Source organism: Heteronotia binoei, chromosome 17 (genome assembly GCF_032191835.1).
Source record: "Heteronotia binoei isolate CCM8104 ecotype False Entrance Well chromosome 17, APGP_CSIRO_Hbin_v1, whole genome shotgun sequence".
Lineage (NCBI taxonomy): Eukaryota > Metazoa > Chordata > Lepidosauria > Squamata > Gekkonidae > Heteronotia > Heteronotia binoei.
In genome coordinates, this window is record NC_083239.1 from 34,238,931 (window position 1) to 34,254,380 (window position 15,450).

General features: G+C 47.4%; 1 protein-coding gene across 1 annotated transcript in view; it reads right to left on the bottom strand.

Moving 5' to 3' along the window:
- Positions 1-6,233, bottom strand: part of MAG (myelin associated glycoprotein) — a 97,179-nt gene extending 90,946 nt beyond the window's left edge. The window contains exon 1 of the mRNA XM_060257829.1: positions 6,015-6,233. The gene's annotated coding sequence lies outside the window, so the exon portion shown is untranslated. The remainder of the gene's footprint in view (positions 1-6,014) is intronic.
- Positions 6,234-15,450: the final 9,217 nt, after the last annotated feature.

The window sequence follows — 15,450 nt, forward strand, 5'->3', positions numbered from 1 at the left end:
ACATGTTGTTACAGTTGCTATTTTGGTTCAAATTTGGAAAATAATAATAATGACGATTACAACAACAATACACAGAGTGGGAAAATAAACAGGTGGAAATGGGGTACTGGTTATTGATGGTGCTACCGTAGTTCCTTGTTTCCCCAGCTATTAAAACTAAGTAGATTCCAACCGCACAAAAATGAAATGTATTCTTTTGCCTGCATCCCTGCTGCCCCCTGCTGGATACACCCATATGTGCATTTTTGTTATTCAGTCGCACAGCGAGTCTGACTCTTTGCGACCCCATGGACAATTCACGCCAGGCCCTCCTGTCTTCCACCATCCTCTGAAGTCCGCTCAAATTCATGTTACATCAGTAACGCTGTCCAGCCATCTCATCTTTTGCCGCCTCTTTCCTCTTTTGCCTTCTGTCTTTCCCAGCATCAGGGTTTTCTCCAGTGAGTGCTTCTTTCTCATTTGGTGGCCAAAGTATTTGAACTTCAGCTTCAGCATCTGACATCTGATCTTCCAGGGGGAACAGTCAGGGTTGATTTCCTTTAGGACTGTAAAATGCTCATTCCTTTTGGAGTCCTGTTTCCTCCTCCTGCCAATAATCTCTCTCCCCTCCTCCACCCCATGTTTCCCTTCCTTGGAGATACAGTGCTGGAGAAAAGTTTACTGTGCATCTGTGAAAGGCGCCAGGGAAAAAAATCAGTCATTGTCTTCTTGCTGTAGGCTAAAATACTGAAGTGAGAAATCTCTGCTGTGACAGCAACTCATGAACACTTTAAAGTGTTAAAGTAGCTCATTAGAGCCCTACCAGTAGGAAGCAGTAGCAGCAGCAAGACCTAGGGGTGGCCGTCACAGCCTTCAGGTGGGGCCTGGAGAAGGTGCCAGGATTACAGCTGTTCTTCAGACTACAGAGATCTGTTCCCCTGGAGAAAACAGCTGCTTTGGAGGGTGAACTCCCATCACATTACACCCACTGAGGTCTCTGCCGTCCCTCAACCCCACCTGGGGAGCCAGTTTGGTGTAGCGGTTAAGTTTGGTGTAGTGGTCTGTGGTCTGGAGAATTGGGTGTGATTCCCCACTCCTCTTCTTGTACATGCAGCCAGTTGGGTGACCTTGGGTCAGTCACAGTTCTTTCAGAGCTCTCTCAGCCCCACCTGCCTCGCAGGGTGTCTCCTCTTCCTCTCTCTCCCGGCTGCACCCTCAAAATCTCCAGGAATTTCTCAGTCTCAAGTTGGCAACACGAGGATCAGTAAATGTAGGGAAGTCTTTAAAAGCAGCATTTGGGCAAAGGGGGAACAGCTTGTATTCAGAAGACGGTAACACTCCTTTTGGCTTTGTATCCCGCATCATCTGCAGCCTAAAAGTGTTTCTTGGGAAACAGCTTGCTGTATCAAGTTGACTCCGTTGCACAGTCATTTAGAGTGCTGGACTAGGGTCTGTGTTCAAATCCCAAGTCTGCGCAGGGCTTTTTTTGTAGCAGGAACTCATTTGCATATTAGGCCACCCACCCCTGATGTAGCCAAACTTCCAAGAGCTTATTTTTATTTATTTATTTATTTGGGATTTATATCCCGCCCTTCCCACGGATGGCTCAGGGCGGCTTCCAACAATTAATCAACATAAAATTTAAACAATTTCAGGTATAAAAACAATTAAATATTTAAACAGTTAAAACTTTAAAACAGAATATTTCAATTTACTGTAAACAGATGGCTGGCCAGTTACATCAGTTGTCATTCTGGCTAGGTATAGGCTAGCCGGAAGAGGGTCGTTTTACAGGCCCTGCGGAACTGCGCCAAGTCCCGCTTACAGGGCTCTTCGTACATGGCCTACTGTAAACCGCTTACAGAGCTTACAGGGCTCTTCGTACATGGCCTACTGTAAACTCCAGGAGGCTGGGCTACATCAGGGGGCTGTAGCTTAATATGCAAAGGAGTTCCTGCTACAAATAGAGCCCTGGCCATGAGTTTTATTGAGAGCTTTGGGGTCAGTCACTTCCTTTCTCAGTACTAACCTACCCGACAGGATCAGTATGAGAATAAAATGTGGAAGGGGAGAGACACACATGAACATACATGAAGCTGCCTTACACTGAATCAGCCCCTTGGTCCATCAAGGTCAGTATTGTCTACTTAGACTGGCAGTGGCTCTCTAGGGCCTCAGGCTTAGGTCTTTCACATCACCTCCTACCTGGTCCTTTAATTGGAGATACCTGGGACCTTCTGCATTCCAAGCAGATGCTCTACCACCTTGAGCTGCTTTTCAGAAGGGCGGGACAAAAGTGGACCAATCATCTGTCTGCCATGACAGACAGCTTCTCAAACCATCAGGCCTTCTGCAACACAACCTACCCATGATCCTTTTGCAGGGGTTGTCAGGGGACCTTCTGCCAATAAAGCCCCCCATTCTCCATCATAAGCAAACACCAAAGCGGAGCCTTCTTCTCTAGCCCTTCAGTTTTGGTCTTGAAAAGACAAGCTGTCCAACAGTTTTATGAGACCTACGTTGGAAATTTGTTCACGCACAGATCTCAGCGGGGGTCATTTTGTAGGGGAAAAGGTGCCGGAGCTCATTAGCACAACTCATTTGCTTATGCCACACACCCGACATCACTGGGAGGTGTACTAAATTATATCAGCTCAGCATCTACTTTAAAACGCTTCTTGAATTATAACGGTCACAATTATTCCTGTCATACCTTTTAAATGACTTTCTCCTATAGGGCCACAGTGGCATGATGAAGATTTCCATCTGTCTGCTTTATACGTTTTGGTTATTTTCCCATTTTTGGTGGGGAAAAAAATATTAGAAAATTTAGAGTTCAGCAAAATTCTCACACCGGAACAACGGAGCCCAGAAGCAAGCGTGGGGGATGGGGGTGGGTTTTAAGAAAGAAAGAGCACAATAACATTTAGAGGTTCCAGAACACTGCTCCTGTGAGCTCCTGCCCAAAATGAGGCCTGGATCTGAGGATTAGTTCATGCACAGATCTGAGGATTTGTTCTGCACTGGAGATTCTGCATTGAAATATTCGGTGGTGCACAAATTTGTTCATACATAAGAGAGCGCTTTGAGTCCCGTTAAAGGCACCACCAAAGTTGATGGGTGTTGTTCTTTGTTTTAGTCCATTTCTACCCCACTTTTCTCCCCAACTAAGATCTGAACTGGCTTGCTTACAACATTCTTCACTCTTCTTCATAATGGCCCTGTGAAGTAGGGTAGGTTGAGAGTGTGTGACTGGCCCAGGGTCATCCCGCAAGCACCTACGGCAGAGTGAGGATTTGAACCGGCGTCTCCCAGAGGCACTCTAATTACTATACCATCCTCGCCACTAAAGGCATGTGAGCCCAGCGATCACGTCATTCACCCCACAAACTTGGAACAGGGTGAGGACTTTGAAGAGGTGTGAATGCCAGTGCTTGCTAAGAATGCCTCCACCAGAGCTGAATCAAATAGGAGTCCAGAGAAATGTTTCCCTCTAAGTTGCGGAATCCTGCGAGCAAAAATTCTACGTTGTGAGCTCCTGGCATTAAAGCTGTAAGCTTCTGCATAAATGAGTTTGCTGCGGGGCCATTTTTTCCTGAGCCGAGACAAAAATGCGTCAGCTGGCGTTTAAAAAACTGTGAGCTAGCTCACACTAGCTTATCTTAGAGGGAACACTGGCCCAGAGCTACGTTCAAGAGTGACAAAATTTCATGCAGCATAAATGTACGTGAATTAGAGCTCGCTTCATCAGACGCAGTTAAAAAGACCAACAGTCCAGGTGCACCTTAAAAACGAACACAATTCGTAGCAGGGGAGGAGCTTTCAGGAGTCACCACTCGCTTCTCCAGAGCGGTGGCTCAGAAAGGCTCCTCCGCTGCCACAAACTGTGTCCGTCTTTAATTTTAAGGTGCTCCTGGACTCTTGGTCTCTCCTGCCGCTACAGACAGACATCTTCATGCATTAGATGCATCAGAGTGGATGTCCACTAGGTCGGTGCTTTTCTCCTTGCAACGGAAAGGAAGGCAGCGGGAAGAGACATGACCAAGAGATGCCGGTTTAAAACCAGATCTAACAAACTGAGTGATCCTCGGAGTGGGGGAGTGGCGTAAGATAGGCACAACAGGACTAACACAAAACCTCAAGGGAGCTAAGCAGAGACTATAGGAAGCTACAAAGGTACAGTAGGATTGACTGACATCCGTAAAAGGCGGGATATGCTAGGTGTTATTACCTAGTGTGAATGAGGAAGTCTAAGTCCTCGTTAAGACCTTGGGAGTAAAACAGTCCTGGGCTTGGTAACGAATTCTAATTCAGGTGGGCAGCTGTGTAGGTCCAAAGCACTGGAACAAAGTTTGAGTCCAGTGGCACCTTCTAGACCAGGGGTGGCCAAACTGCGGCTCGGGAGCAACATGTGGCTCTTTCACACACATTGTGTGGCTCTCCAAGTCCCCACCACTCCATCAGCCAGCTTGGAGAAGGCATTTCACTCTTTAAATCACTTCTCCAAACTAAGCCAGCCAGTGGCTTGGAGAATACATGTCAAGTTAAAATTGCTTTCTTTCCACCTCTCCCTGCCTCCATTTTCCTTCCTTTCTGTTCTCAAGCATCTGACGTTCATGTCTCGCGGCTCTCAAGCATCTGATGTTTATTCTATGTGGCTCTTACGTTAAGCAAGTTTGGCCACAAAGTTTAATTCCGGGTTTAAGCTTTTGTGTGCCTGCACATGCCTTCAGATATCTGAAGACGTGCGCATGTACTCCAAAGCTTATACCCACAATTAAACATTGCTGTTCCTAAAGATGCCACTGGGTTCAAACTTTGAATCCTGCTTCCACCACCACCCTTTCTAAACAGGGCCTAAGCATCTTTGCAATCACATAGAGCTGAAACAGGGTTGGATCGGGTAAGGGGGGTATTTTCAAGCCAATTATTCGCAAGTAATTTTCAAAAACACAGTTGTTTTCCCATCAGAGTCCTTGTAAGCACAGCTCAGTTTCAGAACTGTAGAAACACCCGCTGAAAAATTCTGAATGGGGCTCAGAAGATTGTGATAGAAAGCATGCGTTTGCTTGTATTGACTTCATTTATACCCTGCCTTTCTCCATTTCCTTCACATCGATCTCCGTTCAACCCTGTGAGGTAGGTCAGGCTGAGAGGAGGTGACTGGCCCAAGGTCACCCAGCAAGCTTTGTGGCAGAGTGGAGGATTCGAACCCGACTCTCTCATATTCTAATCCAGGGGAGGCCAAAAATGAGCCTCAGGAGCCACATGTAGCTCTTTTGCACATATTCTGTGGCTCTTGAAGCCCCTACCACCCCATCAGCCAGCTTGGAAGAGGCATTTGTCTGTTTAAATCCCTTCCCCAGGCCAAGCCAGCCAGCAGCTTGGCAAATGCATTTAAAATTGCTTTCTTTCCACATCTCCCCCCCCCCCCCCCAATCTATGTGCTTTCCTGTCTTGCAGCTCTCCGACATCTGACAATTATTCTACGTGGCTGTTACGTTAAGCAAGTTTGGCCACTACTGTCCTAGACTGACACTCTATCCACAAGCCCACGCGTAGCACATTGATTTATATTATTCAGAAAACCTCTTCAGAGCCTTGTGTAAGACAATGTTTGTATCCCACCTTTTCTTCAATGGACACAGATTTAAGCTACCCCCCCCCCCATTACCTTCCAGATAGGCCTTGCAAGGTAGGCTAGGTGAAGTGAAAGCCCGGGTATACACAGTGTCCTTACTGCACCTTGATTCAAATTTTGGTTTGGTTTCTTGATGCGAAGATATTGGAGCCAGACGAGGCTCGCAGGATCCCTTTCCTAAGATGCACATGTGCACACCAACAAGCCCCCCCCCCCCACTTTCCCAAGAAAAGAGCCTAGATGTAGAGATTCTCGCTCTGTTGCCCAAGACTGCTGCCAAATTGCTCCCCAGCCTGCTTGGAGAGGACATTCAGCCTGTGAATATTAAGATAGAAGCCAGATCGTTCGCATCCCCCCAGAAGGCAAGGCAGACAAGTGGGAAAAGAGCACTCACCGAGAGGTTCTTCTCTCCGAGCGTGAGGAATCCCTGCCGCTTTCCTCCCACAAGTATGTCCTGGGTAGCAAGAGGAGAGCTTCAGACCCAGCACCGGGTACCAGGGGATGCCAGCCCCCGCGGCCCGCTAAAGCCAAGGCAGAGAGAGAGAGACAGGCCCAGCACAATGAGCTTCTGTGTGCTCCCCGGCATCGAGAAGAGAAATGGGGAGACGTCCGGATGAAAGATGCCCAGCTGTCCCAGATGTGGACGGTCGTGCTTAAGTATCGAGGGAGGGTGGGGAGGGGCAGGGAGGAAAGGAGTGGATTGCGGAAGTAAACAGAGCTCCAAAAGAGGCCTGCCCCCTTTTTAATGGGTGGAAGAGCCAGCGCAGGGTAGAGGTTAGAGTGCCAGGCTGGGAGCCCCAGGTTCAAATCCCTGCTCTGTCACAGAAGCTCGCTGGGTGACCTTGGGGCAGTTGCTCACTTTCAGGCCAGCCTACCTCATAGGGCTGTTGTGGTGAGGATAAAACAGAGGAGGAAAGGACAACACTGCAAGCGGTCTCCCGGGAGGGAGGGAGATAGAGAGAGAGACAGAAAGAGAGAAAAATTTTAATTTATTCTCAAAGGCCTTGCTGAACTGGTTTAGAGCTGAAGTTCAGGAAATTTAATTGTGTTTTAACAATTTATTAATAACATATGGTTACAATAATTAATTGTCTCTTTTCTATACTAACCCATATGATATTTCAACCCCCCCTCCCTCCTATATTTGACTTCCCCGAAGTTATAAATTTAAATTCAATTATAAAGGTACCGCTAACCAATCAAAGTTCAATATTTTTCTTCTCTCATTAATACTAAAAAATTGTCCAATGTCTTTTTACATTCCACTCTTTCTCCATATATCCTTTAAATTTCTTCCACTCCTTTTTGAATATATCTAAACCATAGTCTTTTAAAGTTTTAGTTAATTTGTCCATCTCACTCCACGATAAAACTTTCACAATCCAGTCCCATTTCTCTGGTATTTTTCCCTGTTTCCACAGGTGCGCATACAATGTCCTAGCAGCTGAGAGCAAGTACCAAATTAAAGTCCTGTCTTCCTTTGGGAATTTCGAAAAGTTCAGGAAATTTAAGAACCAGTGGATGTACTTCCATGCACTTTCCTGACTAAATGCCGCACAATGGTGGTGATGGGAAACCAACCTGAATTTTAATTTAACACATATTTATAACATCTCCAGCCTTTCACTTTTCACGGTCTTCCAGGTGGCTTGTGAGCCAGGCTTCTTTATTTAGATTCCATGACACATTTTTGGAAGACAGGGGGGGGGCAGGAACTGGTGGAAAACAACAACAGCAAAACCTGCTGTCACCTTGAGGTTCTGCCTCCTTCTCGAGTCCTTGAAGACGGTGTAACAGCAACCGGCTAGTGCCTGCAACTAGTCCTTATATTAATTAAAACCACCTGCTGCAAAAGCGCTGGAACTGCTGAAAAGGGCATGAGACCACAGCAGGGGAACTGCGAAGCGTATCTTGTGGTTACCGTAATGGTTGCCAACCTCCAGGTTGGCCCTGAAGATCTTCCAAAATTACCAATCTACAGACATAAGGTCCCCTGAAGAATTGGCTGCATCGGGGATCTCACGCCCTCCTGAGGTCTCTTCCTTCCCCAAGCATCCCGCCTCCCAAATCTTCAGGAATTTCCCGACCTGGAGTTGGCAGCTCTAGCTGACAGGCATTCATTTCCTGACTTGCAACTTGGTTCCTGTCTGTGTGTTCCCCAGGTCTGGAGGAGAAGCCCCAAATAAAAACTCAACTGATATGTAACTATGAAGCTTTGTCTTAATTAAGGGGGTTTAAGTGGGGAATATGAGAGAAGCTTCGGTCACAGGGTGAGAGGGAGAGAATTCCATGAATGAATCACTTCCCCGTCCAATGCACAAACAGGGTTGCCAACCCCCAGGTGGTGCCCGGAAACCTCCAGGAATTACAAGTGATCTCCGGAGGTTAAAGATCAACTTACAGATGTCCAGACTTAACAGCGGTCAGTTCCCCTGGGGGGAAAATGGCTGCTTAGAAGGGTGGATTCTATGGCATTATACTTTGCTGAGATCTCTTCCCTCCCTGGGTTCCACCCACCCTCAAATCTTCTGGATCTCCCAACCCAGAGCTGACAACCATAGATGCAACTTCCCTGCCACCAGCCACCCTAGAGGCTCCATAAAACATGCTTCAAACATTAGCCCTTGTTGGTCTGAAATGTGCTTTCTTTGTATTTCTCCCATGGGATCCAGGGAACTGGGCAAAGAAAGCTCAGGCTCTTTCCCTCCCTCCCCAGGGACCAGGAGGGGGAGGAGCCTCAATCAACGGAGAAAATCAAGGTTTTGCTCTGTAGCTCCTATGCGATTGAGCAAGTCTTGTAAAGCAAGCTGAGATGCAAAAGGAAGCAAGAGAGAGGGAGAAGGAAGCAGACGAGACAGTTGCTTGGGGGCCTCATTCAGCCTCTGGGCCTCATGTTTGACACCCCCTGATTTAGAGGTTCTGGAGCTCCACTCCTGTGAGCTTCGGCCCAAAATGAGACCTGGTTCCCTCTAAGCTGTGAAGTCTTGTGAAAAAAAAATCTACTTTGTGATCAACTGGCATTAGAGTTGTGAGCTAATGCATCAATTAGTTTGCTCTGGGGCCATTTTTTCTGAGCTAAGATCAAAATGTGGGAGCTGAAGGCTAAAAAACCGTGCGCTAGCTCACACTAACTCAGCTTCGAGGGAACTCTGGTGATGAGACATTTCACTAAGAGGGGATGAATATGTTTGCACCGTGGCTACAGTGATGGTGTATGGGAAGGGGGGAAAGTTCAACACTAAGGTTGCCATCTCCAGGTAGGGAAATTCCCGGAAATAGGGAAGGAAATTAAGTGAGGATTTGATTCTGTGGAGTCCAACCTCGGAAGCTGCCATTTTCTCCAAAATGACTTCTGTGGGCTCAAAATCAGTCAGAATTCCGAGAGAATTTCAAGTCCTACCTGGAGGCTGACAACCACACTTCTGCAGCCTGCCATCGTTTCCCAGGGTCCATCCGCGGCTGGTTGAAACTTAGGGGAAATGTGGCAAGACAGCTGAAATGCTTCAAGCCTCGTGGCTGTGTGTGTGTGTGTGAATCATCGGGCGTCCTCTCAGCATAACGCATGTATCACAGTTAGCGAATCAAGCACAATCGAATGATAATGTATCAAATGTAGGCAGGTGCGTGCGCACAAAAGCTTATACCCAGAATCAGGGCTTTTTTTGAGCAGTTACGCACAGGAACGCAGTTCCGGCTGGCTTGGCGTCAGCAGGTGTGGCCTAATACGCAAATGAGTTGTTGCTGGGCTTTTTCTACAAAAAAGCCTGGTATGAAACAATGGTGATGTCAGGGGGTGTGGTCTAATATGCAAATGAGATCCTGCTGGGCTTTTTCTACAAAAAAGCCTGGTATGAAACAATGGCGATGTCAGGGGGTGTGGTCTAATATGCAAATGAGATCCTGCTGGGCTTTTACCACAAAAAAGCCTGGTATGAAACAATGGTGATGGTCAGGGGGTGTGGTCTAATACGCAAATGAGATCCTGCTGGGCTTTTTCTACAAAAAAGCCTGGTATGAAACAATGGCGATGTCAGGGGGTGTGGTCTAATATGCAAATGAGATCCTGCTGGGCTTTTTCTACAAAAAAAAATTCTGCCCAGAATTAAACTTCATTGGTCTTCAAGGCACCACTGGAGACATCCTATAAAAAACACAGTTATGCTTGGAGTTTTGGGTGGGGGAGGAGAGAAAGAAAGAGCCTTTTGAATTTCCCGAGATTCTATGAGTTTTGTTTTAAGCAGGAGGGATGATTTAAAAAAAAAACTGTTTGAGTCAGTCCTCTAGTCTCACCTGGTTTTTGAATTTTGTTTTGAACCAACGCAGTCTCCGAAGAAGAGGAAGAATTCATCTGCTTGGCTGTCCTGGCATGCATTGTGCGGGGAGAGACCAGCAAACCGAGGCAGCCTAGTATCGAAAGACCTGGGAAAGAAAAATCCACCCCTCTTGGTCATTCAACCAGTTGCTCATCATTATGCTTCGAAGAGACACACACGCTTCGAACAGACGCTTGGGAATCGTAGTTTTTCCCCTTCGCGTTTCACCTGGCGTTGCATTAGGTAGGAAGCGGTTTCTCAGGACGACTGTGCCGATTGGATGATGCTGGAGAGGTCCGCGGTCCAATGCAAATGAGAGCTAACGCTCTTCCCCATTAGGTCCTTTAATGCACGCTCTTCGGAAGCCCTAAACGCCGCCTGATTGGAGGAGAGGCTCACACCTGCAGCGAATCGAATGCCCCACCGCCGCTTAATAGGAGGGACCGGTACGTAGGTGTACCGCGTTAGCGAAATACCTCCTACGGAGCTCTTACGCGCATCTTTGGCGGAAGTTTGAAATCCGTGCTCAAATAACTCTTCCTGAGGAGCAATTAGTTTATGGGAGTGCACCTGTAATGGCCTTGTCTGCTTGTCATAAATAATAAAACTGATAGCAGCATATTTAGAACAGACTTTTTAAAAGGTTGGGTTGCCAACGGCCTGACCTGGCTGGAGATCTCCTGGAATTACAACTGACCTCTAAATATCAGAGATCACTTCTTCTGGAAACAATTGCTTTGGGTAGTGGACTCTGTAGCATTATACCTTGATAGAGTCCCTGCCCTCCCTAAATTCCACACCCAAATCTCCAGGAGATTTCTAGCCTGGAGCTGGCAATCCTAAAAACATCCTTTGTAAGGCAGAGAGCAGAAGGAAAGGGCAGTGGCAACAGCCTTTGTTGACCAAGTTTGGAGGTTTTAGTTGGCAAGAGAGAAATGAGTCTCATCTCTGCATTCGTGGTTGCCCATTTAATACCAGAATTTTCAATGGATGCAACTGTCAGAAGAGATGGGCATCACACACACACCCCCCCGCCCACACACACACACACTTTTCAGATTCCAAGTGATGGAGGCAGGCCTCATTTTGAGCTGGAGCTCACAGAAGCAGAGCTCCAGAACATGCACATTTTATTGTTCTCTTTCTTTCTTACTGTCCCCCACCCCCCATACTTGCTTCTGGGCTCCATTGTTCAACTCCCCTGTGAGAATTTTGCTGAACTCTTTAAGATTTGACATACTTTCTAATATTTTCCCCCCACACACATAAAAGGAGGGGAGGAATAACCAAAACTTATCAAGCAGACAGATGAAAATTTTCATCCTGCCACTGTGGCCACATAGGAGAAAGTAATTTTGAAAGTATGGTGGGAGCAGTGTTTCCTGATTTGCAGTGTTGAAAAAGTTTGATGGGAGCAGTGTTCCCTGATTTGCAATTGAAACGCTCCACTTGGCTATGGGAAGAAGCATGTGCTGTCAAATGCTCACCCACTGTCAGAGGCCTAGCAGGTCTTTGGCAAGCTCCAGATAATATCAGAGGCCTCGTGGCAGGTGCTGCACACCTGCACTTGCTGTCTGTACCTGCTCAACTGCCACGGGGACTGCTTTCACCCAGCACGTGCTCCTGTTTGAAGAGATCATGCTGAGTGTGTTTTTTGGACGATGGAATCTCTGGCTCAGAGGTGGCCAAACTGTGGCCTGAGAGCCACATGTGGCTCTTTCACACGTATTGTGTGGCTCTTGAAGCCCCCAGTGCCCTGTTGGCTGGCAGCTTGGAGAATGTGTTTAAAGTTAAAGTTGCTTCCTTTCAACCTCCCTCTCCTTCCTTCCTTCCATCTTGCCGCTCTCAAACACCTGACCATGTCTTACAGCTCTCAAACATCTGTTGTTCATGCCTTGAAGCTCTCAGACATCTGACATTTTTTTCTATGTGGCTCTTAATGTTAAGCAAGTTTGGCCATGCCTGCCCTAGCTGGTCTCATTCAGCCCTGGGTGTCTGGGAGGGGGTCAGTCCTTGGGCTCAGCCAATCAGGCCTCGGCGGAAAGGTATTTCTGGGTCTCTGGCCCACCCTCCCGGGCCAGGAGGACCCCAAGAGCCAGACTTCTGCCAGCAAGTTGCGGGGAGAGGACTTTGGTTTCCTCGGAGGAAGATGAAGAGTCTTTCCTCACTTTGCAGTTCCTGGCACAGAGGCCGTGTCAGTCCCCCACCGTGCCATCCCAGGCGCTGGGCACAAAGGGCACGGTTGTGAGCTTGGATGACTCAGTCAACGGCCACCGTGCGCAGCCGGGTGATTCATTGCAGAGACAAAGGCCGCAAAGGAACGTTCGCCCTGCGTTTTGTTAGCAGTGGGGAGCGGAGAATCGGTTTATTGTCCCCAAAAGAGGGTGTCTATTCCTCTTGCCCCGGGGAGAAGCATTTTATTGGCGTCGGCGCGTTCTGGTTTTGCTGCTTCGATTGTGTTGCATCCCCCCTCTTCGCCTACCGGTTTATTTGTCAACAGGAGGTAGAGATGTCAAGTTTGTGGGCAGAGTTGCCAAAAATTGGTTTCAAAGAATATGAGGCTGAATGACTAGGGAGACCTGTTTTGTGGCAGCCATGTTTGTCGGTCAAACTCCATCACGAGGACACGTAAACTGATCGCTGGGTCAGCACCGAATGACTCAGAATGCCTGCTAGGCAGGTTTGGGGTTGCGTTCTTCAAAACTGCATGCCTGTGAAAATGCTGCCGATCCAGATTGGCAGCTGCTAACATCGCTACGGATGACTTAAATGACCGCCAAATGGAAGGATTTTTTTTTAAAAAAAACACAGCATTTATTTGTGATTGACTTAGATGGGACTGATTTAATAGTCTATTTAGGCCATTTCTGAGTGGAGCGGAGTTAATAGCGACAATCGAGAGAAGTTGAACTCAGTCAGCCGATTGCACTTGTTAGGAATATTGTTAGGAATATGCTGAGGCAAACTGATGAACCACTCTGAATATGTCAGCGGATGAACGATCTGCTGGAAAATTAGCTGCCTTATTATGCTCGGCGAATGAGACATGAACTGAACTGGCGACTGTCTGAGCATCCCCAGTCAAAGCCGCGGCCTGGAATCTAGTAGGCCACAAACGGGCCATGTATTAAGTTTTTATCTCACCTTTCCTCCAGGCAGCTCTTCTAGGTGATCCACACAACAGCCCTGTGGGGTAGGTTAGGCTGATATAGACGGTCCAGCTCAAAACCCAGTACACTTCCATGGCCGTACACCTCCATGGCAGAACGGTAGGGTTGCCAGGTCTGTGCTGGAAAATACCTGGAGACTTTGGAGATGGATCCAGGAGAAAGTGGGGTTTGGGGAAAGGAAGGGCCTCAGCAGGCTACAATGTCATAGAACCTCCCCACCCCCCTTCAAAGCAGCCATTTTCTCCAGGGGAACTGATCTCTGCCAGCTGGAGATTAGCTGTGAAAGTGGGAGATCTCCAGGTCCCACCTGGAGGCTGGCAACCCTACAATGGGGATTCAAACCCAGATGTTGGTCAGACAATTTCACCTCTGCTGCATGCTGCCTCCATGATCAAACCAGCATCTCTCCCACCCTCCTCGTGTCAGCTTTAATGAAACCCCAAAGTTCTGATGGCAGAACTCCTGTGTTGTTGGGAGGAGAGGGGTATGGCTCAGTGGCAGAGCCTCTGCTTAACATGCAGAAGGTCCCAGGTTCAGTCCCTGGCATGTCCTGTTAAAAGGACCAGGCAGTTGGTGATGGTAAAGACCTCTGCCTGAGACCCTGGAGAACCACTGCCAGAGAGTAGACAATACATGGATCCTGATGGATCTGATTCACTGTAAGGCAGCTTCATTTGTGTACATATGTGATCCAAGAAGCTAGGATTAAAAGTGTGCAGCCGGGACATGGAGAACTTCATAAACTGGCCTCTGTGTGTGTGTGTGTGTGTGTGTGTGAATGCACCAAGGATTTCCTGGGGTCAGGCTGCACTTTCAGAAACTCAAGTAGTTCTTTGCCTGTCCCCACAGTTCACTGGAAGCAGAATTAATTCTGCGATTAATGTATATGCACAGATTGGCTCCATTGATGCAGGTTGCAAAACCTGGGATGCCCCAAATGTCATTTCTATTTTTTAAAGTCTAGGTTATTATTTCTATTATATTGTGCATTCCTCTAGATTAGCTTGATTTCTCTCTGTCATGGTTTACTCCAGGGGTGGCCAAACTGTGGCTCAAGAGCAGGATGTGGCTCTTTCACACATATTGTGTGTCTCTCAAAGCCCCCACCACGCCACTGGCTAGCTTGTCTCTTTAAATCACTTCTCCAAGCCAAGCCAGCCAGTGGCTTGGAGAATGAATTTAAAGTTACTTTCTTTCCACATCCCCCTCCCCATATATCTTCCTTCCTTCCTTCCTTCCTTCCTTCCTTCCTTCCTTCCTTCCTTCCTTCCTTCCTTCCTTCCTTCCTTCCTTCCTTCCTTCCTTCCTTCCTTCCTTCCTTCCTTCCTTCCTTCCTTCCTTCCTCCCTGCAGCTCTCAAACATCTGACATTCATTTCTTGCAGATCTCAAACATCTGGTGTTTATTCTATATGGCTTTTACGTTAAGCAAGTTTGGTCTCGTTTATTGTTTATAACTGTTATAGCCAACAGGACTGACAAAAACAAAGGGTTATATAATCAGGATCTCTGAAGGCATAACCAGGATGTGTTCAGTGATCTTTCTGTTGCCTTCATTACTTATGATCATGAGCAGACCATCGCTGGATCAAACCAAGCTCCATACGGTCTAGTGCGCTTTGCAAAAACCCAAGCAACCAGCCAGATCTATTGTGATAAACCACAGACTATCTCATACATACGACATGGTGTGAAGTATAGCCTGGAGATTCTATGATTGTATGGCAGAAAATGGCTGCAGAGAACCTTGTACTATAGCTCCCTCTAGTGCCCGCATCAGGACACTTTGAGTTCGAGTTTAATCCCTGCGTAAGAGCTGTCATCCATCACTGGAGATCAAGTCATCAAGAGAGATCCAGGTGGGTAGGGTCTGAAGCAACAGAACAAAGTTTGAGTCCAGGGTCACCTTGAAGACCAGCTGGAGGCACCAGGGTTTGAACTCCCCCCCCCAAGCCCTACTTACCCAAAGATCGATTCTCCATTATGCCCTTGGGGTACCAGATTCCATAGGATGTAATGGAGTGCCCAATGGACATACAGACCCCCTCCCCCCACTTTCTGATAACCTCCCCTTTGGAGGGGGGGGCTCCACACCAGGGGATCTCCTGCCTCCAACTGGGGATTTCAGCAACCAAAAGAGTAACGTGGTAAAGAGAAGCAGGTAAGAAGCACTAAGGCATCCACGATAAACCAGCCTCAAATGTGGATTTATCAATATAGTGTAAAGAACTTATACAAAAGTGCAATATACAGCACACCCGAAACCAACGTCCTTTCAGTTACAACCAGTATTCTTATTCTTTAAAGTGGTAGTCCGGGGTGTGGTGAGACAAGCCGTGAAAGCAGAGC